The sequence below is a fragment of the Aquarana catesbeiana genome, linkage group LG09, assembly GCF_042186555.1.
Source record: "Aquarana catesbeiana isolate 2022-GZ linkage group LG09, ASM4218655v1, whole genome shotgun sequence".
NCBI lineage: Eukaryota > Metazoa > Chordata > Amphibia > Anura > Ranidae > Aquarana > Aquarana catesbeiana.
Genome location: NC_133332.1, coordinates 312,014,047 through 312,041,540, shown reverse-complemented (window position 1 = coordinate 312,041,540; position 27,494 = coordinate 312,014,047). Strand labels below are relative to the sequence as shown.

General features: G+C 46.7%; 1 long non-coding RNA gene across 1 annotated transcript in view; it reads right to left on the bottom strand.

Annotated features, from left to right (window-relative positions):
- Positions 1-3,610: 3,610 nt before the first annotated feature.
- The window catches only part of LOC141108766 (uncharacterized), a 60,395-nt gene continuing 36,511 nt past the window's right edge, over positions 3,611-27,494 (bottom strand). Inside the window, exon 2 of the long non-coding RNA XR_012236121.1 lies at positions 3,611-3,915. This is a non-coding gene — a long non-coding RNA (uncharacterized lncRNA). The remainder of the gene's footprint in view (positions 3,916-27,494) is intronic.

Below are 27,494 nucleotides of genomic sequence, written 5' to 3'. Positions count from 1 at the left end.
CTTCCTGAATTTAAAGGCCAACAAAGGCTTTCATACATGTTAATTGTTACGTATAAAAACTGTGGGAAGAATATTGTTCAAAACCGGCATTTCCAAACTAAAATCATGTCCACCTAACCTGTATGTACTCTCGGAGCTTCCAACTGCCCCTAACAATGTCCACCCTTTGGAACCAAATCTCTCTGCTGGTCTCTCTGGTGGCCAGTAGAAAGAATCCTTCATTGCATCGGTGGTCTGTGGAACAAATTCATTATTTTGCCTTTTGTTAATATAATTTCTTCTCTTTTTATTTTCGCTTTTATTATTATTCTGCAGTTGACTCCAGCCCTCTTCTGGCCCTCCTCCAGACCCCTTCTACTTTTCACCGCCTCCTTCAGCTTCTTCCCAGCAGCAGCACATGGTAAGGGGGGGGGGTGCACTGTGATCAGGGCTGCGCTGCAAGTGGATTGGTTCCAGCACATGCACATCTTCCATCTGCTGTCCGGGCCCCGTGTGCCCCTTTCCCCCCGCAACGCTGGTGGCTTCCCTTCTTTCCTGTGCCACTGGCCACTGCTGCGGGCACACAGGGGATGTTTCAGGATGGAGATTGGGGGAAGGGGCCGGAAAATATGTCCCTATACAACCTACCTGACAGGGCCCCCCTGAGGACATACATTTATCAGTTCCTTTCTTTACAGCCTCAGCTGCACAGAAGAATGAATAGGACATGCTCTGAGGCTTCCTGCTCGTTCACAAACTGAAGCGTGGTTAACACCGTTTACTATGCTTCCGTAATGAATGGACACAGAGGTGATTGGTATCGATCGCTCACTGTGTTCATTCAGGAGGGGCCAGAAAATGACATATTTACAGTCCCCTTTGCCCCGCTCTCCATCCTGAAACATCTCCTGGTGTGCACGCAGAGGCTGCCAGCGGGAGAGGAGAGGAGGGAAGCTGGCAGTGCTGTGGGGGAAAGGGGTACACGGGGGGCCCTGTTAGCAGATGTAAGGGGCGCATGTGCTAGAACCAACCCCCCTGCAGTGCAGCCACAGGGAGAAAAAGGAGGAGAAGCTGGCAGTGCTGCAGGGGGAGGCAGAAGAGGACCAGTGTCTGCAATAAGACAGTACAGCTGGCCCTCCTGCTCAGCAGGTGCTTGGCCCCCCTTTTAAACTGATGGGGCTCAGGCCCAGTACAGGAGGGCTGGCTGTACTGCCTTATCAGTGGCCTTGATGGTGGGGGACTCTTGAGTTCTGATGGTCGGGGGGCTCTTGACATCTAATGTAAGGGGAAAGGGGTGCTCTGGACATCTAGTCTTACAGATACAACTGGCCCTTTGAGGGCAACCATAATGCTGTTGCGGTCAGGGATGAAATTGAGTTTGACACCCCTGGTCTAAGAGTATCTTTTTGATGCTTTATTGCAAGTTGAACTTGGATAGGGTGCAGGGAGCTGTGGGACACTCCAGTAACACAGTACAGTAACAAGAGGACACTCTTCAATTTCGCAAGGCTTAGTACAATCACTCTATGAGCAATTAAGAGATTGAGCAGCACTAAGACACCATAAGAATTGTCCCAAATCGAGTAAGCTTTAGCCAAGGCTTTTTTTTTAGCGGGAACATGGGGGAACACAGTTCCGGCACCTCCAGCATTGAATGTATACAATGGCAAAGGGTGCTGGGGTGTACTGAAGGGTCTATTGATTCTGGCTACTGGGGGATCTATTGTTGGTGGAGGAGATCTATTTGTGTGTGGTGGTCTATTTTTGCTGAAGAGGTCTATTGTTGCTGGGGGGATGTATTGTTACTTGGGGTGAATTGTTGATGGGAGTGATCTATTGTTGCTCGGGGGAGGGTCTATTGCTGCTGGCTGCAGGGGATCATAAACACATTCCATAGAAACTACTTAGCACCACAAAATAATACTAGGCCCTGTGGCGATACTGAGATGTGGGTAGGAGGTGGAACCAAGGAACAGTGCTCGGAGGTAGGTAGGAAGGGGGGGCTTCCTGCACCTATTCCCTGAGAAAAAAAAGCCCTGGCTCTAATACTGATGCCCAAGGGATGGCAGCAGCGCACAGTCACTAGGATCCTACACTCAGGTCTGTACTCACAATGCCCTTGGATACTTGGATGCCTCCTTCCAATATCAGCCAGACATTTCTCCAGTGAATTCTCCAGACCAGATCTTCAGTGAAATCTCTTCATGAGACAATCATGTAGGTTGTAAAGGGGGCAGTGGTTGGTGGTTTGTTCTACTCCTAGTGGGTTACATGTGTTGTATTTGGAGTGGTGGGCCAAACCACTTGACTTCATTATAAGAGTACAACTGGGTCGCCAGTGATAATAGATCCTCCAATACTTATTTTTCCAATTCAACGTAATCATAAAGTGGACCTTCACAGCAAAAAATTGACTTTGTTAAAATAAAAAAACCCTTACTGCCTCCATTTTTAACTGGGCTAGAATGGCGTCAGCCCTGCTTCAGCAGCCTCCTTGAAAATCTATGCCACATACAGTATCTCAGGAGGCATCGGCTTCCATCCAGCAGCTGGTGGGGAGCTCCTCGTGGGTGGAAGAGGAGGCCTCCTGAGATATCTCATGTAGGTATCCCAAACTGGCATCTTATTTGCATATGTCATCACTTATCCAGTAGCATCCTTGGATATCTACATCAGATACTGTATCCTTGGAGGCCTTGACTTCCACCCAGGATGAGCCCCCCCCAGCTGCTGGTTGGAAGCTGGTGCCTGCTGAGATATGTGGCATAGATATCCAAGGAGGCATCAGCTTCCACCCAGCAGCTGGGGGAGGGATCTTGTCCTGTGTTGAAGTCGATGCCTCCTGAGATATCTGATGTAGATATCCCAGGAGGCTGATGGATCAGTGATGACATAAGCAAAGAAGATGCCAGCGCAGGACTTAAAGCGGAGTTCCAGCCTCTAAAAAATTTTTTTTTTAAGTCAGCAGTTACAAATACTGTAGCTGCGAGGGGTGAGGGGGATTGGGTTCATTATTGTTCCAGACCTACTTTCATTTTAGCCTGGAACTCTGCTTTAACGTGCGGTGGGGTAGCGGAGGATCACAACAGGTCAATGCTGGATTCCATGGACATCGAAGTATGTTAAAGGGAGCCTTCACATTCCGATGAGCCCCTGAATTGCAGACTCCCACAGCCACTGGGCCAGGGTTGTGGGGAAGAAGCCTTTTTTCTTCATTAACACAAAAATTAGATGCTTTGCTAGGGGGGGTCCCACCTTACAAGGTGCCCCCAAGTTGAGGGCATGTTGCTTGTTATAGTTCAGGGGCCTGCCAGGCAGCTTGATCAGATAGGTGTCTGTTATGGATTTTTTTGGGGGGCTCACACTTTTTTTATTTTTGTGTGGGGCTCCACATGAAAATCCATACAGAATTAGGGGAGACCTCACAACTTTGTGTGTGTGTGTGTGTGTGTGTGTGTGTGTGTGTGTGAAATCCTTCTTAAAAGACCTGAAAGGCCTTGTTTCAATTAGAAAGGGAACCCTGTGCCATTTTTGAGCCATTAACATCTATATGAGGCCCTCAGCCAGGATAAGGGTCTGTTAAAGAAAAGGGCAATCCTGTCAGAAACCATGAATCAGACTGAGACAGAAATACAGTTAAATCACACTTGTTTAATAATAAAAAAAGGTAAACAGAGTAAACGTAGTCAAAACATAGCCAGAGTTCAGGAACCGGAACGGATAGTCAGACAAGCCAGACAAGCCAAAACGTCAGGGAGCCAGAGAACAGTGAAGTATAAAAGCAAGCAGGATCTGGAGCCAGAGGGAATGTCAGCCAAGCAAGTCTTTAACAGGAACATCTCTAGAGATGTGACCAAGGCGAATGCAGAGATCATCTGGACTGGACGGCTTAAGTAGGCAGGACTGACGAGCAGGATATCATCAACAGGTGAGTCACTGTGGAGAGAAGGGAGCTTGCAATTAGCCGACAGCTGAGCGGCCAGCTCAGAGAAGGAAGGGCTGAGCCCAGCCCTGACAAATCCCTGGCAAAGAGTCGGGAAGCTGTCATTTAGCCAAAAATTTCAACACAACACAACAAAATAATGTTAAAGATCCACTTCCCCTCTAGTCTATTCACATTGTTGTTAATCAAGCTCTGATGAAGGGGCAAACCCTGAAACATGTTGGCTACTTTTTGGAACAACCTTCTGTTTTTTTAATAGAATGAAGTTGTATCTGGTATTATTCACCATGCACTTGAGATCTGTATCTCCCTTGAGGTCCTCCTTTTTTGCCCCGGATGGTCACGGACTTACCCCCACAGTTCCCAGTACAGACGTCCCCTAACGAGCCCGTTATCCACAACATTACGTGCTGCACCCAGAGCTGAGTTGTGAATATACTAGGAAGGGGTTTGTTTTTATTGGGGTGGATTCAAGTTTCCCCTCTTCCTCTTTTTATTTTTGCCCACCCATCAGATTACAGTATTGTTTATATATTCTTTTACAGTTATCCATAACGCATCCTCTCCTAAAGAAGTGGGACATACTCCACGAAACGCGTCGAGCTTATAAGATGCAATTGTTTCACCATATCATGTATCAGGTTTTACTCATGAATTTTGTTCATACTTTACCAACTGTACATTGCTGTATCAATATTTGTTTACAACCAGCTCTTGGTCCATGTTATCATGTTTCAAATACGCTGTGATCCAATTTTATCATTGATCGAGGTTTCTCATCATATGTCTGTATTGTTGCAATCATTTATATTTCTACTCTTGTTGATATAGCTTTTTAAATAAAATTGCTTTTTATAGTAATCAACTTCATATATATATTATGTTTATGATTCCTCCTGTGTAATTGGATACATTTAAATTACGTGGGGTTATCTGCCAGCCATTTGCCACACACGTCATTTAAAGTCCCAAAGTGTTTTGGACCTCTTAGCAGCAGTTTGGCGCTTCAATTTCCATTTTTGTTACATTACACTACAAGCCAAGGAGGCCATGGAGATCCTCTGGGGTGTAGAAGCTGCCTGACGGTAACCAGATCATTTACACGGACATCAATACTTGAGGATAGCAATACCAGTGGGAGATAACCGTAAGGATCCAGCTTGTCCCTCCACCACTCCCATTCCTTTTCCTAATTACCTCTGTTTCCCCCTATCTCCCCTAATCTCTACCCCCCCCCCCCCCTTTTTTTTATTACCTCTTTGATTCTCCTCAAAATTGAGGATCTTTCCTTTCTACATATTCTAAAAATGTCATGAATTTCACCATTTTGGACCACCCAGCATCGGAGAAGACGCAAATAGGAGGAGAACCCTTCATGTCTGACCTGAAGACATCTGAAGAAAAGTACGTACAAAAAAAATAAATTGATCACCCAGTAAATATTGGCCAGGGCTTGTGTTCCTAGGCTCTGGAGACAGGAATTACCCCCTCCACCCCCACACCCCTACCATTCCAAGGTTGCAGAGATCCACCATATGGAGGATCTGAAGGCAATTCTATACCATGGAAAAAGAACAGATGGCACTATTGGGTGGAAATTTTATATCCTCAGGAATAAAAAAAAATCTAATGATGAACACTTAGAACGTGTGACCTTGGGTAACTTTTAGTGGACCAGATGTGGGCTGGCAATAGTTCCCTCTCTACTCTACTCTTCCTATCTCTGCCTTTTTCTAATTGCCCCTGTTTGTCCTGAACTACCCCAATCTTTCTAGTCTCTGACTTTGGCAAGGAACTCTAACTTTTCCCCTCCTTTTTTTTCTGTTTCTTTGGTTGCCCCTCGGAATTTTGGATTTTTCCTTTTTACGTATATCAAAAAAATTCTGTGAATTGTCCATCGCAAATGCTCTTATCCCCTTTAAATATTCCACTACCCGGTTTCAGATAAGGATCATTTACTTGATTTTGTGTCTGTTTGTATTAACATAGTATCTCATCTAGGTTTATGTTATGAATACATTCCAAATTGAGTTTTTTGTAAAGTCAATATCATAAAAAAAAAACCTCACAGTACAATGATGCAGAGAATAGCACTGACCTTATCACATCAGCAAAGCTCTCTGCACCATTTTGGACCACCCAGTGTCAGAGAAGAGGCGAATAGAAGGAGAACCTTTCAGGTCAGATGATTGACCTGAAGACATCTGAAGAAAAGTATGTACAGTGTTCCTAGGCTCTGGAGACAGAAATGACCCTCCTACCATTCCAAGGCTGCAGAGATCCACCATATGGAGGATCCGAAGTCAAATATTTACTATTGCGATGAATAATTTATTACTATTGGGTGGAAATTTTATATTCTCAGGAAAACATTTTTTTATGATGGACGCTTAGAACATGTGACCTGGAGTAACTTTTAGTGGACCAGATGTGGGCTGGCAACAGTTTCCTTTCCACTCTACTTCTCCTATCTCTGCCTTTCTCTAATTGCCCCTGTTTGTCCTGACCTACCTCAAGCTTTCTAGTCTCTGACTTTGGCAAGGAGCTCTAACTTTTCTCCTCCTTTTTTTTTCTGTTTCTTTGGTTGCCCTCGGAATTTTGGATTTTTCCTTTCTACGTATATCAAAAAAATTCTGTGAATTGTCCATCGCAAATGCTCTTATCCCCTTTAAATATTCCACTACCCGGTTTCAGATAAGGTTCATTTACTTGTTGTTGTGTCTGTTATGTATGAACATAGTATCTCATCTAGGTTTATGTTATGAATACATTTCGAAATTAGTTTTTCGTAATGTCAATATCATAAAAAAAAAACTCACAGTACAATGATGCTGTCACGAAGGACAAGTCGCCTCCGTTCGCCGGGCTGCAGGGCGCATGCGCGGTGGGCTGTTGTTGAGACGTGCACCCGTTCGCGGCCTGATGGTGCGGCGCGCGCGGGTGCACGGCGGTCCACGTGTGCGCGTCGTCGCCCGTGCGGGTGCCCGGTAGCGCGTCACGCTGACGCGCTCACCGGGAGGCTACTTGAGAAGACACCAGCACCCAGTCGGGTTGCTGGTTTGTCGTCAGCTGTACCCTGCGTTGTGCTTTGTTCCTGGTTCCTGAGTCTCTGTTAGCCGATCCCTGCCTGTTTAAACGACCATTCTCTTGTCTGCTGGATACCCTGACCTTCTGCCTGTTTAATCGACCACTCTCTTGTCTGCTGGATACCCTGACCCTCTGCCTGTTTAAACGACCACTCTCTTGTCTGCTGGATACCCTGACCCTCTGCCTGTTTAAATGACCACTCTCTTGTCTGCCGGATACCCTGACCCTCTGCCTGTTTAAAGGACCACTCTCTTGTCTGCCGGATACCCTGACCTCTGCCTGTGAATACAACCATTCTCTCTGCTGGGCTGACACCCCCTAATCTCCACAGTCATAAGGACATTCTATTTGTCTGTTGAATACCTCTTAACCTTTGTTCCCTGCACTACTAGGCACACCGGTCCTGCACGGCTCCGCCAGGAGGCTTTCCACCATCCTAGTGATCCTGAGCCTTCTCACAGCTACTACCGGAAACCCGTGCCTCCGCGTGCTTCCGATCCCCTGTCTCACCCTCGGGGGTTCGGGTGCGCGTGGTCGTAAGGGCGAGCCACTCTCGGCATCTCGGCCTCGGTGAGTATTGACGTGACAGTACAAACCAGCCAGATGTCCGAGGCCGACAGAGCGCGCTCTCCCTTGGAGATCCTATGCCAACAGGTCTCCACCCTGGCAGATTCAGTGCAGAGGCTACAGCCGCAGCTCCCGCACCTAGTAATGAAGGCCCGCTTCCTCAGGTTGCTGCCACTCCTACAGTCGTAATGGCACTTCCGGAACCTAGGGTCCCCACACCGGAACGGTTCTCAGGGGACCTTAAAAAGTTCAGAGCTTTTAAGAATGCATGCACCCTCTACTTTGCTCTGCAACCCCGAACCTTCGCATCAGAAGTGGTCAAGGTGGGATTTGCGATTTCTTTGCTGTCAGAAGAACCTCAGGCTTGGGCTCACGGTCTGATGGAATCAGGGAGTCAGGTGCTTAATACTATCGACACGTTCTTCGAAAGTATGTCACAGCTTTATGATGACCCACAACGTATGGCTACCGCCGAAGCTATCCTGCACCACCTAGTTCAGGGAAGGAGACCAATTGAGGATTACACGGTAGAATTCCGTAAATGGGCGGCCGACACTAACTGGAATGAGCCAGCCTTACGCTATCAGTACCGCCAAGGCCTGTCGAAGCTCCTCAAGGATGAGTTGGCCAGGATGGAAACCCCCGCATCTTTGGAGGAGTTAATTCAGGCAGCCACCAAATTAGATAGACGCTTGCGGGAACGTCGGTCAGAACGATTCCAAAACCCCCGCCCTGCGTGGACGGCCTCAAGACTCCAACCCATTCCAATATCATCACCTATAACAGCTGGGCCTACTACTCTTCCCGATTCCGAACCTATGCAGTTTGGTTTGATACAGCCACCACTAACCTCAGAAGAGAGACAACGTAGACGGCAATCCAACTTGTGTCTCTATTGCGGGGGAGCCGGTCACTTCCTGCGCAACTGCCCGATAAGGCCTAGTAAGTTCTTTCAGCCCAAAACAATGACTTATCAAGATAACAATACCTCTAAATCTTACGTCATGTTGTTTATCTCGTTACAGCTACCGGAAGGTCATCACCTGCCGGCGATCATTGATTCGGGTGCGTGTAGCTGCTTTATGGATGCTGCCCTGGCCCGGGAACCTGCATGTGCCCTTACAAACCAAAACTCAACACCTACAGGTTCACTTGGCTGATGGGTCCCTTCCCAGCTCAGGTCCAATCACCCAAGAGACTCGACCTATTCTAGCGACTACTGATTCGGGACACCAAGAGCTCCTACGCCTGGACCTTATTCAATCTCCCATGTTCCCAGTCATTTTAGGCCTACCCTGGCTACAGGCCCATGATCCTTTGATTCAATGGAGTTCTAAGGTGGTCTCATTTCCCTCTTCTTACTGTTCTCAACACTGCCGCCCTTTGAAACCCAAGATCTGTGCTACGATCTCAGCTCCTTCAGTTAACCTCCAACATGTCCCTCAGGAGTATCATGAATTCCAGGAGGTCTTCAGCAAACAAACGACTGCCCAATCGATCTATTGCCAGGATCAGAGATTCCTTTTGGTCGCATATTTCCTCTTTCTGAAATGGAGCTGGAGGGTCTCAAACAATATATTGACGAGAATCTGGAAAAGGGGTTCATCTGTCCCTCATCTTCACCTGCCGGAGCGGGTATATTCTTTGTCGGGAAGAAGGACGGTTCCCTTAGGCCCTGTGTGGATTACCGGCAGTTAAATAACATCACCATCAAGAATCGGTACCCATTACCGCTCATCCCAGAGTTGTTCCAACGTTTTCGGTCAGCCAGAGTCTTTTCCAAATTAGATCTCCGGGGGGCATACAACCTTATCAGAATTAGGGCCGGAGACGAATGGAAGACGGCCTTCAGATCCAGGTTCGGGCATTTCGAATACTTGGTGATGCCCTTCGGGCTTTGTAATGCTCCGGCCACTTTTCAACACCTGGTGAACGACATTTTCCGCAAATACCTAGATGATTTTCTTGTGGTCTACTTGGATGATATCCTAATTTTCTCTTCTACACTTGAACTTCACAGGGGTCACGTCAGGACAGTTCTGGCCATTCTGAAACAACACAAACTCTACCTAAAAATGGAGAAGTGTGAGTTTGAAAAATCAGTCGTGCAATTCTTGGGGTTCATCATTTCGGCAAATGGGGTAGAGATGGATCCCCAAAAGATACATGCTATTCAAGAGTGGCCAGCTCCATCTGACAAAAAGGGGGTCCAACGATTTATAGGATTCGCTAACTTTTACCGGAAATTCATCGTTGGATTCTCCACCATAGTGGCACCCATCACTCAATTAACCCGCCGGCATGGCTCATTCCAGTGGTCCAAAGCAGCACAGGAAGCTTTCGTGAAACTAAAGGATCTGTTCAGTTCCGCTCCCATTCTCCGGCATCCTGATCCTTCCCAACCGTTCGTACTAGAAGTGGATGCATCAGAAATAGCCACAGGAGCAATCCTTTCTCAAAGACAAGGACCTAAAGTCATCTTACATCCAGTTGCATTCGCTTCCCGAAAACTCAGTGTGGCAGAATTAAATTACGATGTAGGTGACAGGGAGCTGCTGGCCATAAAATTTGCCCTGGAGGAATGGAGGTACTTACTTGAGGGGGCACTCCATCCAGTGATGATCTTCACAGATCACAAGAACCTTGAATACCTCCGAACAGCAAAACGCCTCAAACCCAGACAAGCTCGTTGGGCCTTATTCTTTTTTTCGCGCTTCAATTTCCACATCTCTTACAGACCTGGCAGAAAGAATGGGAAGGCAGACGCCCTTTCCCGGATGTTCTCAGCAGACCTCCAGACTTCGGAACCAAGCACAATTCTTGCACCTCAAAATTTCCTTGGGTTGACACAGACAGACTTAGTGTCCTCCATCAAGATGTCGTCCAATACATGTACGGACCCGGAGGTACAATCTCTGAGGAAAGACGGAGGTCTCTTTTGGATCCGGGGCAAAATTTTTGTACCTCAACAAACTCGGTTAACAGCCCTCAAGATGTGCCACGACCATGAATTGGCCGGTCACTTCGGGGTTAGGAAGACAGCTGACCTGATCTCTCGCTCTTTCTGGTGGCCGGGTTGGAGACGGGATTGCAGGGATTATGTGGCCTCTTGCCCCCTGTGTCAACGTAACAAGGGCCAAAACACCAGATCCTGGGGTTTACTTAAACCACTACCTATTCCAGAACGACCGTGGTCCGACGTATCTGTAGATTTCATCATGGACCTACCGGCCTCAGAAGGCTACACTACTATTTTTGTTGTGGTCGACCGTCTATCCAAGATGGCCCACTTTCTGCCTATGGAAGGTACTCCTTCCGCAGTAGAGACAGCCAATATTTTCCTGAAAGAGGTCATAAGACTTCACGGTGTACCAAGGAGTATAGTGTCTGATAGAGGCGTGCAATTCACGTCCAAATTCTGGAAGGAACTCTGTAAAGCCCTGGATATTAAAGTGTGCCTCTCGTCAGCCTACCACCCTCAGAGCAACGGCCAAACGGAGAGAACAAATCAAACCTTAGAGCAATACCTCCGTTGCTTCTGTTCGGGATCCCAGGATGATTGGGCAAAACTTCTTCCATACGCAGAGTTTGCGTATAACAACTCAGTTCACGCAGCTACCAACCAAACGCCCTTCTGGGCCAACTGCGGATTCCATCCCACGTTTCTGACCAAGGACATTCCCGAAATAACAGTCCCTGCAGTGCAGGACAGAATAACATCTTTGCAAACTAACTTCCAAGAAATCCAAAACATGTTACAAAAAGCTCAAAAGGCCTACAAGGAGCAGTATGACCGAGGTAGGAAGGAAAACCCAACATTTAATATAGGGGAAGAAGTTTGGTTGTCCACCTCTAACCTCAAGCTACAGTTGCCATCCCGAAAATTGGGACCTAAATTCATTGGCCCTTTTCCTATCAAAAGGATCATCAATCCTGTGGCCATGGAGCTAGTTCTGCCTAAAACGTACAAGATCCATCCTGTCTTCCACGTATCCCTGTTGAAGCCTGTTGTGTCCAGTCCTTTTCCAGAAAGAGGAGAGGTTCCTCCCCCACCAATCAGGGTGGATGGGGAGAACGAGTTCGAGGTGGAGGCTATCCTGGGTTGTAGAAAGAAGGGCAGGCAGCTACAGTACCTGATCCAATGGAAAGGATACCCACCTGAGGACAATTCTTGGGAGCCTGCGAAGAATCTACATGCTCCTCGCTTAATTCAAACCTTTCATCGAAACCATCCGGAGTTGATGTCTAGCCTGGGCGTCCAGTGTCCGCCCTTAGGAGGGGGGCACTGTCACGAAGGACAAGTCGCCTCCGTTCGCCGGGCTGCGGGGCGCATGCGCGGTGGGCTGTTGTTGAGATGTGCACCCGTTCGCGGCCTGATGGTGCGGCGCGTGCGGGTGCCCGGTAGCGCGTCACGCTGACGCGCTCACCGGGAGGCTACTTGAGACGACACCAGCACCCAGTCGGGTTGCTGGTTTGTCGTCAGCTGTACCCTGCGTTGTGCTTTGTTCCTGGTTCCTGAGTCTCTGTTAGCCGATCCCTGCCTGTTTAAACGACCATTCTCTTGTCTGCTGGATACCCTGACCTTCTGCCTGTTTAATCGACCACTCTCTTGTCTGCTGGATACCCTGACCCTCTGCCTGTTTAAACGACCACTCTCTTGTCTGCTGGATACCCTGACCCTCTGCCTGTTTAAACGACCACTCTCTTGTCTGCCGGATACCCTGACCCTCTGCCTGTTTAAAGGACCACTCTCTTGTCTGCCGGATACCCTGATCTCTGCCTGTGAATACAACCGTTCTCTCCGCTGGGCTGACACCCCCTAATCTCCACAGTCATAAGGACTTTCTATTTGTCTGTTGAATACCTCTTAACCTTTGTTCCCTGCACTAGGCACACCGGTCCTGCACGGCTCCGCCAGGAGGCTTTCCACCATCCTAGTGATCCTGAGCCTTCTCACAGCTACTACCGGAAACCCGTGCCTCCGCGTGCTTCCGATCCCCTGTCTCACCCTCGGGGGTTCGGGTGCGCATGGTCGTAAGGGCGAGCCACTATCGGCATCTCGGCCTCGGGGAGTATTGATGTGACAGATGCAGAGAATAGCACTGACCATATTACATCAGCAAAGCTCTCTGCACCATTTTGGACCACTCAGTGTCGGAGAAGAGCCGAATAGAAGAAGAACCTTTCAGGTCAGATGATTGACCTGAAGACATCTGAAGAAAAGTATGTACAACATTTTTTTTTCTGTTCAGGGCTAGTGTTCTTAGGCTCTGGAGACAGAAATGACCCTCCTACCATTCCAAGGCTGCAGAGATCCACCATATGGAGGATCTGAAGTCAATTCTTTACTATTGGAATTAATAATTTAGAAACAGGTGGCACTATTGGGGGGAAATTTTATATTCTCAGGAAAACATTTTTTTATGATGGACACTTAGAACATGTGACCTTGAGTAACTTTTAGTGGACCAGATCTGGGCTGGCAACAGTTTCCTTTCCACTCTACTTCTCCTATCTCTGCCTTTTTCTAATTGCCCCTGTTTGTCCTGACCTACCCCAATCTTTCTAGTCTCTGAATTTGGCAAGGAGCTCTAACTTTTCCCCTCCTTTTTTTTCTTTTTCTTTGGTTGCCCTCAGAATTTTGGATTTTTCCTTTCTACGTATATCAAAAAAATTCTGTGAATTGTCCATCGCAAATGCTCTTATCCCCTTTAAATATTCCACTACCCGGTTTCAGATAAGGTTCATTTACTTGTTGTTGTGTCTGTTATGTATGAACATAGTATCTCATCTAGGTTTATGTTATGAATACATTTCGAAATTAGTTTTTCGTAATGTCAATATCATAAAAAAAAACTCACAGTACAATGATGCAGAGAATAGCACTGACCTTATTACATCAGCAAAGCTCTCTGCACCATTTTGGACCACTCAGTGTCGGAGAAGAGCCGAATAGAAGGAGAATCTTTCAGGTCAGATGATTGACCTGAAGACATCTGAAGAAAAGTATGTACAAAAATTTTTTTTCTGTTCAGGGCTAGTGTTCTTAGGCTCTGGAAACAGAAATGACCCTCCTACCATTCCAAGGCTGCAGAGATCCACCATATGGAGGATCTGAAGTCAATTCTTTATTATTGCGATCAATAATTTATAAACAGGTGGCACTATTGGGTGGAAAGTTTATATTCTCAGCAAATTATTTTTTCATGATGGACACTTGTGAACGTGTGAACTTCAATAACTTTTAGTGGACCAGATCTGGGCTGGCAACAGTTTCCTCTCCACTCTAATTCTCCGATCTCCACCTTTTCCCAATTGACCCTGTTTGCCCCAACCTCCCCTGATCTTTCTAGTCTATGACTTTGGCAAGGAGCTCTACCTTTCCCCTCCTTTTTTTTTTGTTTGTTTCTTTGGCTGCCCTCAGAATTGAGAATTCGGTCCACCTCAAATGCTCTTTTACTCTTTGAATATTCCATTCCCCTATTCCAGCAAGATGCCACATCTACACGTGCAGGAATACTGTCTCCTATGGCAACAGTCTTTAACAGTTCCTAACACAAAGCATAATAGTTCTTTCCAGGGCTTTTTTTCTGGGGGAACGCAGTTCCGGCACATCCACCACTGAATGTATGTAATGGCAAGGAGTGCTGGGTTGTGCTACAGTGTCTATTGATGCTGGCTGATGATGGATCTATTGTTGCTGGAGGGGATGTATTTATGCAGAAGGGTTGATTGCTGCTGGGGAGGTCTATTGTTGCTGGTGGGGGGTCTGTTGTTGCTGGGGTTGGTCTTATGTTGCTGGGGGGTCAGTTGTCGCTGGGAGGGATCTACTGTTGAGGGAGCAGTCTATTATAGCTGGCTGCTAGAGGGTCTACTGTTGCTGGGTGGTATTTTGCTGTAGGTGGTCCATTGTTACAGGGGTGGGATCTATTGTTCCTGGTGGGTCTATTGTCGTTGGCTGTGGGGGGTCTATTTTACTGCTTTTCTTATTTTTAATAACAAATTCCATACAAGTTACTTAGTACCACAAATGTTACTTGGTTCTGTATTCTCTAAAAGGGGTAGTGCTCAGAGGTGGGTAGAGGGTGGAACCAAGGACTGGTGCTCAGAGGTAGGTAGGGGCAAAGACAATGGGTAACTCCCAAAAGGGGCAGTTCCTGCACCTATTCTCTGAGAAAAAAAGCCCTGGTTCTTTCACTTCCACTACAATTGCTCCTTGTAGTTCTTTGCCCACTGAGCTTCTGGTCTCTCACTAGACCCACTGATTCACTGTCACTGAATCCCTTGAGCTCCTTCAATCTTCACAATGGTATCTTCCTAAAGCGTTACCACCGCTTCTCTGCTGGGTCCCGAACTTGAAATTCAAGATACCTCTCAAACTTCACCCCCGCTGGCCTGCTCGGTCCCTAGCTTGACACACAGGGCTGCTCTGCAAGCGTCACCTCCACTGGCTGGGTCCCTTGATTGATACCCACTGAAGTTTCCAGATTCTTCACCGTCCCCGGTTGGTGAGAATGCTGCTCCGGTACTTGCTTCAGTTACTCACGGTGGTCCCTGGTAATAAGGCGGATAGTCCCTTACTGGCGACAGCTTTCCCTCTACCTCCAACCATGACAGGTTCTCCGACCGGCAGAACCATCACTTCTGGTTGGACTGCAAGCCGCAATCCCAACCCTGCGCTGCTCTCTTGCTTCTAGATAGGCCCTCAGACAGCCTAGCAGCCAGATTCCCCTGGGATAGGCCCCATCTCCAGCTTAGCAGCCCTGGCAATACGACACACGTCCACCCAGACAGCCGTCCAGGAGGCACACAACATAGATCACCTGACTCCACCCAAATATATAGTCTCTCCCAGCAGGCCAAGTGATTTAAGAAAACCCCTGCCCATTGGCTAAGATACTCCATATACCCATAGCCTAACCTTGCGTTGCCCTTCTCATATCTAGAACCAACCAAGTACCCGGCCACCTAGTGGTAGAAGAGAAAAGTGCAACAAGGCCAAACTTAGGGAGAAATCATTAGATCTCTAACAATCAACCAGGATAACTATCCCTGGCAAGTAAATTTGCGAGGAGCAACCTTACCTAAACTCCAGGGGGCTACAAATGCATGCAGGGCTGTTATTGGGTTGGGGGCTGAGGGGAAGGGGACATAGTTAGTATTGGGCTTTAATTAACCACTTCAGGCCCTGCAATGCACCCGTATGGCATCAGGTTGAAGGGGTTATACAGGCATCATCCCGGTATCTTTTATTTTAAGCTGGCGATGGATTTTTATGTAAAAGCGATCCTATCGGCTAATTAGCCGCCGGAACGCTTTTACAGGCGGCGGAAGGGGGTCCCACCTGGCGGTTCATAGAGATGACTGAGGCCTGGAATGTTCCCGATCATCTCTATGGTCTAAGAAACTGGAAGTAACGAGTATTTTGTCACTTCCGGTTTCAGTCTAACATAAGCAAGCCATTACCGGCCTGTGAAGGCATCAAATATACCAAAAATTATATTAAAATTAAATTAAATATAAATTACAATTAAATCTTGGTGTGATCTGATGCTTTTTATTTATTTATTTTTTTTATTATTATTATTTATTCAATTACTTTTTTATATTCACACTGCCTCTTTTTTTTTTTTTTTTTTTTATCAATTTTTTTTTTTTTTGCTATTACAAGAGATAAACAGAAAAAAAAGAGAGTGTAAATATAAAAGAAAAATAATATATACCGTATATGTAATTAAGTTTAAATTTTTTTTTAATTTAGAGTGCGCAAAGATGAATGTACACCAACACACATACGTAAACAGCGACTGCACCATACATGTCAGGATATCTCCACGAACCTCAGAGCAATAAATCTAACACCAGTCCTCCTGTGTAAATCTAAAGTGGTAACAATGTACCGTAGTTTGTCGCCGTTCCAATTTTTTCATGTTTGGCATCTATTTATTCGGAGTAATGTCATCTTTTTTTTTTTTATTCTACAAAAAAAAAAATGGGTTTTATATTTTGTTTGTGTGCACTGGTATTCATAAAAGTGTTTTTTTTTTCCCCAAAATTTGCGTAAAATACAAAGTCACATAAAAAAAATTGCAACGCCCCCCATTTTATTCTCTAGGGCCTCTGCTTAAAAATATATATCATGTTTGGGGGTTCCAAGTAATTTTCTAGCAAAAGAAAAAATTTATATATATATATATATATATATATATATATATAATTTTTTTTTACATACATGTGAGAAGACTTAGGATTAAGAAAGTAATTGGCCGGGGGGGGGGGGGGGGGGGCTTAAGTGATTTCAAATACGATAGATAGAACCCTAAGAGGGTGTTTTTCATGCTCCATCTCTTCTGATATTCTAATTTCATTGTTTAGCATTTTTGTATAACAGCTGGTTGCATCTCGGGGGGAACTCCAAGCAGGATCATCCAAAAGATCAGGCCAAGCACAGCTGGCTTCTCGGCGGCCCTCGGCACTGTGTATCGCTGATGTCATTCTTCCATGAAAAGCCGACAAGTCTTCTCCCCCGACTGTTGAAATACGAAGTCCATATCCACTAAAAGGAAATAAACGTATTTTCTGAGCAAGCTTCCGGCATGTGTTAGATCACTGCCAGTATGGCTACTTTTATCATTCCAATGAAAACCCCGTACTTTCATTATGATGATGACGACACATTTTAAAGTGGAAAAAAAAGATCAGATGACATAATAGAACCAGGAAATTAAGTTCTTTTAAGTTAAAGAGTAGCTGAACCCAACAGCAAAAATGTAATATATTGCAGCTTACAATCCTTAGATGTGGTAGCTGCCTTTGTTTTCCTGTTTTTTTGTTTCTTTATTTCCCCTGGTGATCTAACCAGTAACACACTTCCTGTATTAGGGGGGCTCAACTACGGATGGAGCAGCCCAGGGGGCACCTTTGGACAGCAGCATTGTCAGTCTGGGGGGGGGGATGTTAGACTTGGAGATTTAGACTTGACTAACAAATTAAATCATTCTATGCACCCCTGTCAGTGGTAAATGGTTTCTCCCAACTCTCTAACTGCCATTTTTGTTGGTGACTACCAATGTAAGGAACATTCTTCTCATTGATCACCAATGTAAGGAACATTCTTCTCACTGATCACCAATGTAAGGAACATTCTTCTCACTGATCACCAATGTAAGGGACATTCTTCTCACTGATCACCAATGTAAGGGACATTCTTCTCACTGATCACCAATGTAAGGAACATTCTTCTCACTGATCACCAATGTAAGGAACATTCTTCCCACTGATCACCAATGTAAGGAGCATTCTTCTCACTGATCACCAATGTAAGGAACATTCTTCTCACTGATCACCAATGTAAGGAACATTCTTCTCATTGATCACCAATGTAAGGAGCATTCTTCTCACTGACCACCAATGTAAGGAACATTCTTCTCATTGATCACCAATGTAAGGAACATTCTTCTCACTGATCACCAATGTAAGGAACATTCTTCTCACTGATCACCAATGTAAGGAACATTCTTCTCACTGACCACCAATGTAAGGAACATTCTTCTCACTGATCACCAATGTAAGGAACATTCTTCCCACTGATCACCAATGTAAGGAGCATTCTTCTCACTGATCACCAATGTAAGGAACATTCTTCTCACTGATCACCAATGTAAGGAACATTCTTCTCATTGATCACCAATGTAAGGAGCATTCTTCTCACTGACCACCAATGTAAGGAACATTCTTCTCACTGATCAACAATGTAAGGAACATTCTCCCCACTGACCACCAATGTAAGGAACATTCTTCTCACTGATCACCAATGTAAGGAACATTCTCCCCACTGACCACCAATGTAAGGAGCATTCTTCTCACTGATCACCAATGTAAGGAACATTCTTCTCACTGATCACCAATGTAAGGAACATTCTTCTCATTGATCACCAATGTAAGGAACATTCTTCTCACTGACCACCAATGTAAGGAACATTCTTCTCACTGATCACCAATGTAAGGAACATTCTTCTCATTGATCACCAATGTAAGGAACATTCTTCTCACTGACCACCAATGTAAGGAACATTCTTCTCACTGATCACCAATGTAAGGAACATTCTTCCCACTGATCACCAATGTAAGGAGCATTCTTCTCACTGATCACCAATGTAAGGAACATTCTTCTCACTGATCACCAATGCAAGGAACATTCTTCTCACTGATCACCAATGTAAGGAACATTCTTCCCACTGATCACCAATGTAAGGAACATTCTTCCCACTGATCACCAATGTAAGGAACATTCTTCCCACTGATCACCAATGTAAGGAACATTCTTCTCACTGATCACCAATGTAAGGAACATTCTTCTCACTGATCACCAATGTAAGGAACATTCTTCTCACTGATCACCAATGTAAGGAACATTCTTCCCACTGATCACCAATGTAAGGAACATTCTTCTCACTGATCACCAATGTAAGGAACATTCTTCCCACTGATCACCAATGTAAGGAACATTCTTCCCACTGATCACCAATGTAAGGAGCCTTTCTTTCCCATTTACCCCCAATGACTTGGCTTTATGTAGGGTTCCCAAAGGCCTGGAAGGGTTCCTCTGGGGTTAAATGGTCAGGTGATCAGTGGAGGATTAAGGTGGTCATGGGCCCCTAGGCTACTTTTTCTGTGGCCCCTTCTAAGCATGCTTTACCAGAAAATAAATTATTTAGTGCCATGTGTAAAAGGGTAGACCTATATTACACGCCTCAAGTGCTACTCTCAGGTCTACAGCCCAAACACATTCAGACATGAGCCTACTATAAACAGCAATGCCACAGAAAAAAAGCATTCAAAATACACCTGCAAGCTGGTAACAGATTTTACCTTTCTAAACCAACACTTAGGCCAAAAACGTCTGCAGCAGCTCCTGTTTAACTGAGGCAAAATCACAACATCCTGACAGAGACCAATCGAAACGCTGTGTAATATTCCAATAAAATAAAAGCCATACAAATACCATAAACAGCAGCAGCAGCACATAAAAACAAGCAATAATCAACAGCAGAACAATCATACATTCCAACGGCAGGAAGTGCCAACATCCATCGGACACCACTGCAATCCAGGAAACGGACCAGACTCACTCCCAAGATATCCGGCAGCTTTTGCCAATATGCTTGTTCATTATGTACCTTTGTGAGTACCTTTTTACAGTTTTATTAAACTCCATGTTTTTTACTGCACTTAGAGTGGCGCCTTTGTTTCATTTTCAGAGTGCATATAACATGCACCCTTACATTAAGAGGGAAGTTTCAGGAAAAAAAACTTCCCACAGCCCCCTGCACAGTACACAGCCCCCCTGCACAGTACACAGCCCCCCTGCACAGTACACAGACCCCTTTCGCTGTACAGTACACAGCCCTCTGCACAGTACACAGCCCCCCTGCACAGTACACAGCCCTCTGCACAGTACACAGCCCCCCTGCACAGTACACAGCCCCCCTGCACAGTACACAGCCCCCCTGCACAGTACTCAGCCCCCCTGCACAGTACACAGCCCCCCTGCACAGTACACAGACCCCTTTCGCTGCACAGTACACAACCCTCTGCACAGAACACAGACCCCCTGCACATAACACAGCCCCCTTTCCCTGCACAGTACACAGACCCCTTTTCCTGCACAGTACACAGACCCCTTTGCCTGCATATCACACAGGCCTCTTTCATTATAAAGCCCCCCTGCACAGCACACAGCCCCCCTGCACAGTACACAACCCTCTGCACAGTACTCAGCCCCCCTGCACAGTACACAGTCCCCCTGTACAATACACAGACCCCTTTCCCTGCACAGTACACAACCCTCTGCACAGTACACAGACCCCCTGCACAGTACACAACCCTCTGCACAGTATACAGCCCCCCTGCACAGTACACAGACCCCTTTCGCTGCACAGTACACAGCCCCCCTGCACAGTACACAGACCCCTTTCCCTGCACAGTACACAACCCTCTGCACAGTACACAGACCCCCTGCACATAACACAGCCCCCTTTCCCTGAACAGTACACAGCCCCCCTGCACAGTACACAACCCTCTGCACAGTACACAGCCCCCCTGCACAGTACACAGACCCTTTCGCTGCACAGTACACAACCCTCTGCACAGCACACAGACCCCCTGCACATAACACAGCCCCCTTTCCCTGCACAGTACACAGACCCCTTTGCCTGCATATCACATAGGCCTCTTTCATTATAAAGCCCCCCTGCACAGTACATAGCCCCCCTGTACAGTACACAGACCCCTTTCCCTGCACAGTACACAATCCTCTGCACAGTACACAGACCCCCTGCACAGTACACAACCCTCTGCACAGTATACAGCCCCCCTGCACAGTACACAGACCCCTTTCGCTGCACAGTACACAGCCCCCCTGCACAGTACACAGACCCCTTTCCCTGCACAGTACACAACCCTCTGCACAGTACACAGACCCCCTGCACATAACACAGCCCCCTTTCCCTGCACAGTACGCAGCCCCCCTGCACAGTACACAGACCCCTTTCGCTGCACAGTACACAACCCTCTGCACAGTACACAGACACCCTGCACATAACACAGCCCCCTTTCCCTGCACAGTACACAGACCCCTTTCCCTGCACAGTACACAGACCCCTTTGCCTGCATATCACACAGGCCTCTTTCATTATAAAGCCCCCCTGCACAGTACACAGACCCCCTTCCCTGCACAGTACACAACCCTCTGCACAGTACACAGACCCCCTGCACATAACACAGCCCCCTTTCCCTGCACAGTACACAGCCCCCCTGCACAGTACACAACCCTCTGCACAGTACGCAGCCCCCCTGCACAGTACACAGACCCCTTTCGCTGCACAGTACACAACCCTCTGCACAGTACACAGACCCCCTGCACATAACACAGCCCCCTTTCCCTGCACAGTACACAGACCCCTTTCCCTGCACAGTACACAGACCCCTTTGCCTGCATATCACACAGGCCTCTTTCATTATAAAGCCCCCCTGCACAGTACACAGCCCCCCTGCACAGTACACAGCCCCCCTGCACAGTACACAGACCCCTTTCGCTGCACAGTACACAACCCTCTGCACAGTACACAGACCCCCTGCACATAACACAGCCCCCTTTCCCTGCACAGTACACAGACCCCTTTGCCTGCATATCACACAGGCCTCTTTCATTATAAAGCCCCCCTGCACAGTACACAGCCCCCCTGCACAGTACACAGCCCCCCTGCACAGTACACAGACCCCTTTCCCTGCACAGTACACAACCCTCTGCACAGTACACAGACCCCCTGCACAGTACACAACCCTCTGCACAGTATACAGCCCCCCTGCACAGTACACAGACCCCTTTCGCTGCACAGTACACAGCCCCCCTGCACAGTACACAGACCCCTGTCCCTGCACAGTACACAACCCTCTGCACAGTACACAGACCCCCTGCACATAACACAGCCCCCTTTCCCTGCACAGTACACAGCCCCCCTGCACAGTACACAACCCTCTGCACAGTACACAGCCCCCCTGCACAGTACACAGACCCCTTTCGCTGCACAGTACACAACCCTCTGCACAGTACACAGACCCCCTGCACATAACACAGCCCCCTTTCCCTGCACAGTACACAGCCCCCCCTGCACAGTACACAACCCTCTGCACAGTACACAGCCCCCCTGCACAGTACACAGACCCCTTTCGCTGCACAGTACACAACCCTCTGCACAGTACACAGACCCCCTGCACATAACACAGCCCCCTTTCCCTGCACAGTACACAGACCCCCTGTACATAACACAGCCCCCTTTCCCTGCACAGTACACAGACCCCTTTCCCTGCACAGTACACAGACCCCTTTGCCTGCATATCACACAGGCCTCTTTCATTATAAAGCCCCCCTGCACAGTACACAGCCCCCCTGCACAGTACACAGCCCCCCTGCACAGTACACAACCCTCTGCACAGTACACAGCCCCCCTGCACAGTACACAGCCCCCCTGCACAGTACACAACCCTCTGCACAGTACACAGCCCCCCTGCACAATACACAGCCCCCCTGCACAGTACACAGCCCCCTGCACAGTACACAACCCTCTGCACAGTACACAGCCCCCCTGCACAGTACACAACCCTCTGCACAGTACACAGCCCCCCTGCACAGTACACAGCCCCCCTGCACAGTACACAACCCTCTGCACAGTACACAGCCCCCCTGCACAATACACAGCCCCCCTGCACAGTACACAGCCCCCTGCACAGTACACAACCCCCTGCACAGTACACAGCCCCCCTGCACAGTACACAACCCTCTGCACAGTACACAGACCCCCTGCACAGTACACAGCCCCCCTGCACAGTACACAGCTCCCCTGCACAGTACACAGACCCCTTTCCCTGCACAGTACACAGACATCTGCATAGTACACAGACCCCTTTGCCTGCATATCACACAAGCCTCTTTCATTATAAAGCCCCCCTGCCCAGACTGGGGGTCTCCTGGGAAAAAATACTCTAAAGTTGATAAAACATCACTGCCAGCCCTTTCTCATACACCGCTCCTTCTGTGTCACTCATTGTAAATCAAAGCTTCTAAATACCTCAATTAACGCCATTCTTCGTGACCCGGTCATGTGACTGCTCTCCTCTGCCGTTTCATTGACGATCACATGACCGCTCTCCTCCTGCAATCAAAGGCTACACTCGGGAAGGAGGTGGAGCGGGAGAAGGAGAGCGGCTTTCATTTAATTGAGGTATTAAGAGACTTCCATTTACATTGAGAGTGACACACGAAGAGCTGCGCATGAGAACGGGCTGGCAGTAATGTTTTCTCAACTTTAAAGTATGCTGGCAGCGCTGTCCCAGGGCCAGGAGAGGCGGTACAGCTGGCCGGACACCCCCCCCCCCCCAAAGGGTGGCACCCGGGGCGGACCGCCCGATCCTGTTGGTAAAAAAAACATTTATCGGCGTATTCGTATAACACGCAGGCATGGTTTTTATTCTACATATACAGAAATATATATAAATTAATAAAAATATCATAGCCAATCGGGGGCCCCTTGCACACGTGGGGCCTTAGGCGGCAGCCTAGACCAGCCTGTGCATTAATCCACCCCTGCAGGTGATTTGCCTGGAATACAGTGTTATATGGTCATATTATCACCATTATCCCCATGTTGTTCTATGGATTCTCCAGTCTGCTTCTCTAGCCCTGCCTCAGATGTGGAGACTTTAGTGACCAGAACTTTAGATTTGTTACCAGCGAAGAAGACTAAATTCTGAATTATTTATTAGGGGTGATGAAAGTTTCCTCATCCAATGAACCACGTAAATGGAACGAAGGCACCTTCACCAGCAGGATTTTTCCGAGAACATGAACAGAACGTAGTTTGCATAGAACGTATCCTTTGAGCCAGCATTTTCTTGCAGCCCCAAATATCCGCGTGAAAGGTCAGCTTCTGCTTTTTTATGCAGAACTAGAAACCACTTCGGCTACTTGGAAGACACAAAACATGTAAGGTATATTAAATATTGATTTTTGCAACACAAAATAGACGTCAAACATGGAACAGACTCTCCATAGTTCTCAGCGACCTTGCGGTTAAAAAAAAAAAAAATCCCAACACGACCACAGCGGTTGCTCTGAACATTCAAAGGTTAAGTTCACCTTTTTCAGACAATAGCCTATGCGGTCAAGGGGGACTGGTGGATATAAAAAAAAAATTGTGCAGCTTTGTAAAAAAAAAATATATTGTCATATCTAAAGGCCATTTGGGCCCTCCTGGAAGGCTGCCTTTAAAACTCCCAGTTAGTAATCCCAACTTCCTGCCTTGTTGCTAGGATGGAAATGGTTGGTGCTCATTCCCATCATTATAGGGGTGAAAAACAATGGTTTTGCACATCTGAGCAACAAGGCCGGGTGTGGGGATTGCCAACTGGGAGTTTTTCAGCCAGGCTTCCAGGGTGGGCTCAGCTGGCCTAAAACAATATCACAATGTTAATATTTATGGTAATAAAATGAATGAACATACAAAGATGCATCAGCCTCTTGCCTTTCATGTAATGCATATGTGCGGCCACAAAGAGCGTGAGCTTTAACGCTCACAAGCTGCACATACGCAGTAAAAATGGAATACATGATAAAGGACCCCCAGAGGATTATGGGTTAGCCATAGAGGCAGCAAGCTTTGTCTAATTACATTTTGGACTGAGCCATTCAACGAGGGGTTAGTCACTGCTGATACTACTTCTGCTTTGAGCTGAAACCTGTGCATTGTGGGTTAAGATGCTAACGTAACACCTAATTGGTTGCTATATGCAGCAACATTGTAATGCATGATAAAGGATTCCCAGAGGATTATGGGTTAAGAGACAGCAGGCTTTGTCTACTTACATTTTGGACTGAGCCATTCAACGAGAGGTTAGTCACTGCTGATACTACTATTGATTTGAGCTGAAACTTGTCCATTGTGGGTTAAGATGCTAAAGTAAAACCTAATTGGTTGCTATATGCAGCAACATTGTAATGCATGATAAAGGATTCCCAGAGGATTATGGGTTATGAGACAGCAGGCTTTGTCGAATTACATTTTGGACTGAGCCATTCAACGAGAGGTTAGTCACTGCTGATACTACTATTGCTTTGAGCTGAAACCTGTCCATTGTGGGTTAAGATGCTGAGGTAACATCTGGTTGGCTACTATATGTACATGTAGCAAAAAAACAGATGTTATTATTCAATAGAAAGCATAAATGCCTTTTTAGTAGGACAGGAATAGTATGGCCATTCAACAAGAGATTAGTCATTGCTGATACATTTTTATAAGTAAAAATGTAATTCATCATAAAGGATTCCCAGAGGATTATGGGTTAGTCAAAGAGAAAGCAAGCTTAGGAATGGTATGGCGATTCAAAAAAAGATTAGTCATTACTGATACATTTTTGTAAGTAAAAATGTAATGCATCATAAAGGATTCCCAGAGGATTATGGGTTAGTCAAAGAGAAAGCAAGCTTAGGAATGGTATGGCGATTCAACAAAACATTAGTCATTACTGATACATTTTTATAAGTAAAAATATAATGCATCATAAAGGATTCCCAGAGGATTATGGGTTAGTCAAAGAGACAGCAAGCTTTGTCTAATTAAAATTTTGGACTGGAGGTAAGCCACTCCACTTTGAGTTATCACTTGGCCATTGTGAGTTAAGATGCTGAAGGAACATCTGATTGGCTGCTCTATGTACCAACATGTAGCAACCAACCAGATGTTATTATTCAATAGAAAGCATAAACTTCCTTGTAATGGGACAGGAATGGTATGGTTATTCAACAAGAGATTGGTCACTGCTAATATTATTATTATTATTATAATACAGGATTTATATAGCGCCAACAGTTTGCGCAGCGCTTTACAACATCGGGGAAGACGGTACAATTACAATACAATACAGGAGGAATCAGAGGGCCCTGCTCGTTAGAGCTTACAATCTAGAAGGGAGGGTCAAGTGGAACAAAGGGTAGTAGCTGTGGGGGATGATCAGATGGACAAAATGAAAATACAGTTGTTAGGTGTGGGTAGGGTTGGCTTCTCTGAAGAGAAGGGTTTTTAGGGATTGTCTAAAAGCTAATAGAGTAGGAGATAAGCGGACAGATTGGGGTAAGGCGTTCCATAGGCTTGGAGAGGCTCTGGAAAAGTCCTGGAGGCGAGCATGGGAGGAGGTGATGAGAGAGATAGAGATCAGGAGGTCTTGCGAAGAACGAAGAGAATGATTAGGTTGGTATTTTGAGACTAGGTCCCAACCCTCCCTAGCTGGGGGCAGAGTTGTGGATGGCTTTGTAGGTAGTCGTTAATATTTTGAACTTAATTGGTTGGGTGAGCGGAAGCCAGTGGAGGGATTGACAGAGAGGAGTAGCAGACACAGAGCGATTAGTAAGGTGGATGAGTCTGGCAGCAGCATTCATGATGGATTGAAGGGGGGGATAGAGTATGTAGAGGTAAGCCAATGAGGAGGGAGTTCCAGTAATCAAGGCAAGAGATGACCAGCGAGTGAATCAAGAGCTTTGTTGTGTCATTGGTTAGAAAGGGGTGTATTTTGGAGATGTTGAGGAGGTTGAGGCGGCAAGATTTGGACAGTGATTGGATGTGGGGCTTAAAGGTGAGTTCAGAGTCCAGGACTACACCTAGAACCTTGGCATGCGGGGATGGGCTGATAGTTGTGCCATCGATTTTGACAGAGATTGGGGGAGGGGCACGTGGGGGAGGAAAAATTATAAGTTTGGTTTTGGATAAATTAAGTTTGAGGAAGTGGTGTGACATCCAGACTGATATATCTGATAGTAAATTAGTGATACGCGAGGAGAGTGATGGAGTGGGTTGAGGGGTAGAGAAATAGATTTGAGTGTCGTCAGCAAAAAGATGGTATTGGAAGCCGTGGGAGGCTATCAGCTGACCGAGGGTGGAAGTGTAGATTGAAAAAAGGAGGGGTCCAAGAACAGAACCTTGGGGGGACTCCAACAGAGAAAGGAAGAGGAGAGGAAGAAGTAGAATTGTAAGTAATGCTAAAGATGCGGTTGGACAAGTAGGTAGAGAACCAGCGAAGAGTACAGTCGCGGAGGCCAAAGGCATGGAGTTTTTTGAGGAGGAGGGGGTGGTCAACCGTATCAAAGGCAGCAGAGAGGTCCAGGAGTAGGAGTACAGAATAGTGTCCCTTAGTTTTGGCCACTAGCAGATTGTTAGTTTTAGGAGAGCAGTTTCTATGGAGTGTTGAGGGCGAAATCCAAACTGAAGGGGATCAAGAAGGCTATTATCGGCAAGGTGGACGCTCAGTCGGTTGTAGACTAGACGTTCAAGGAATTTGGATAAAAAGGGGAGCAAGGAGATGGGGCGTA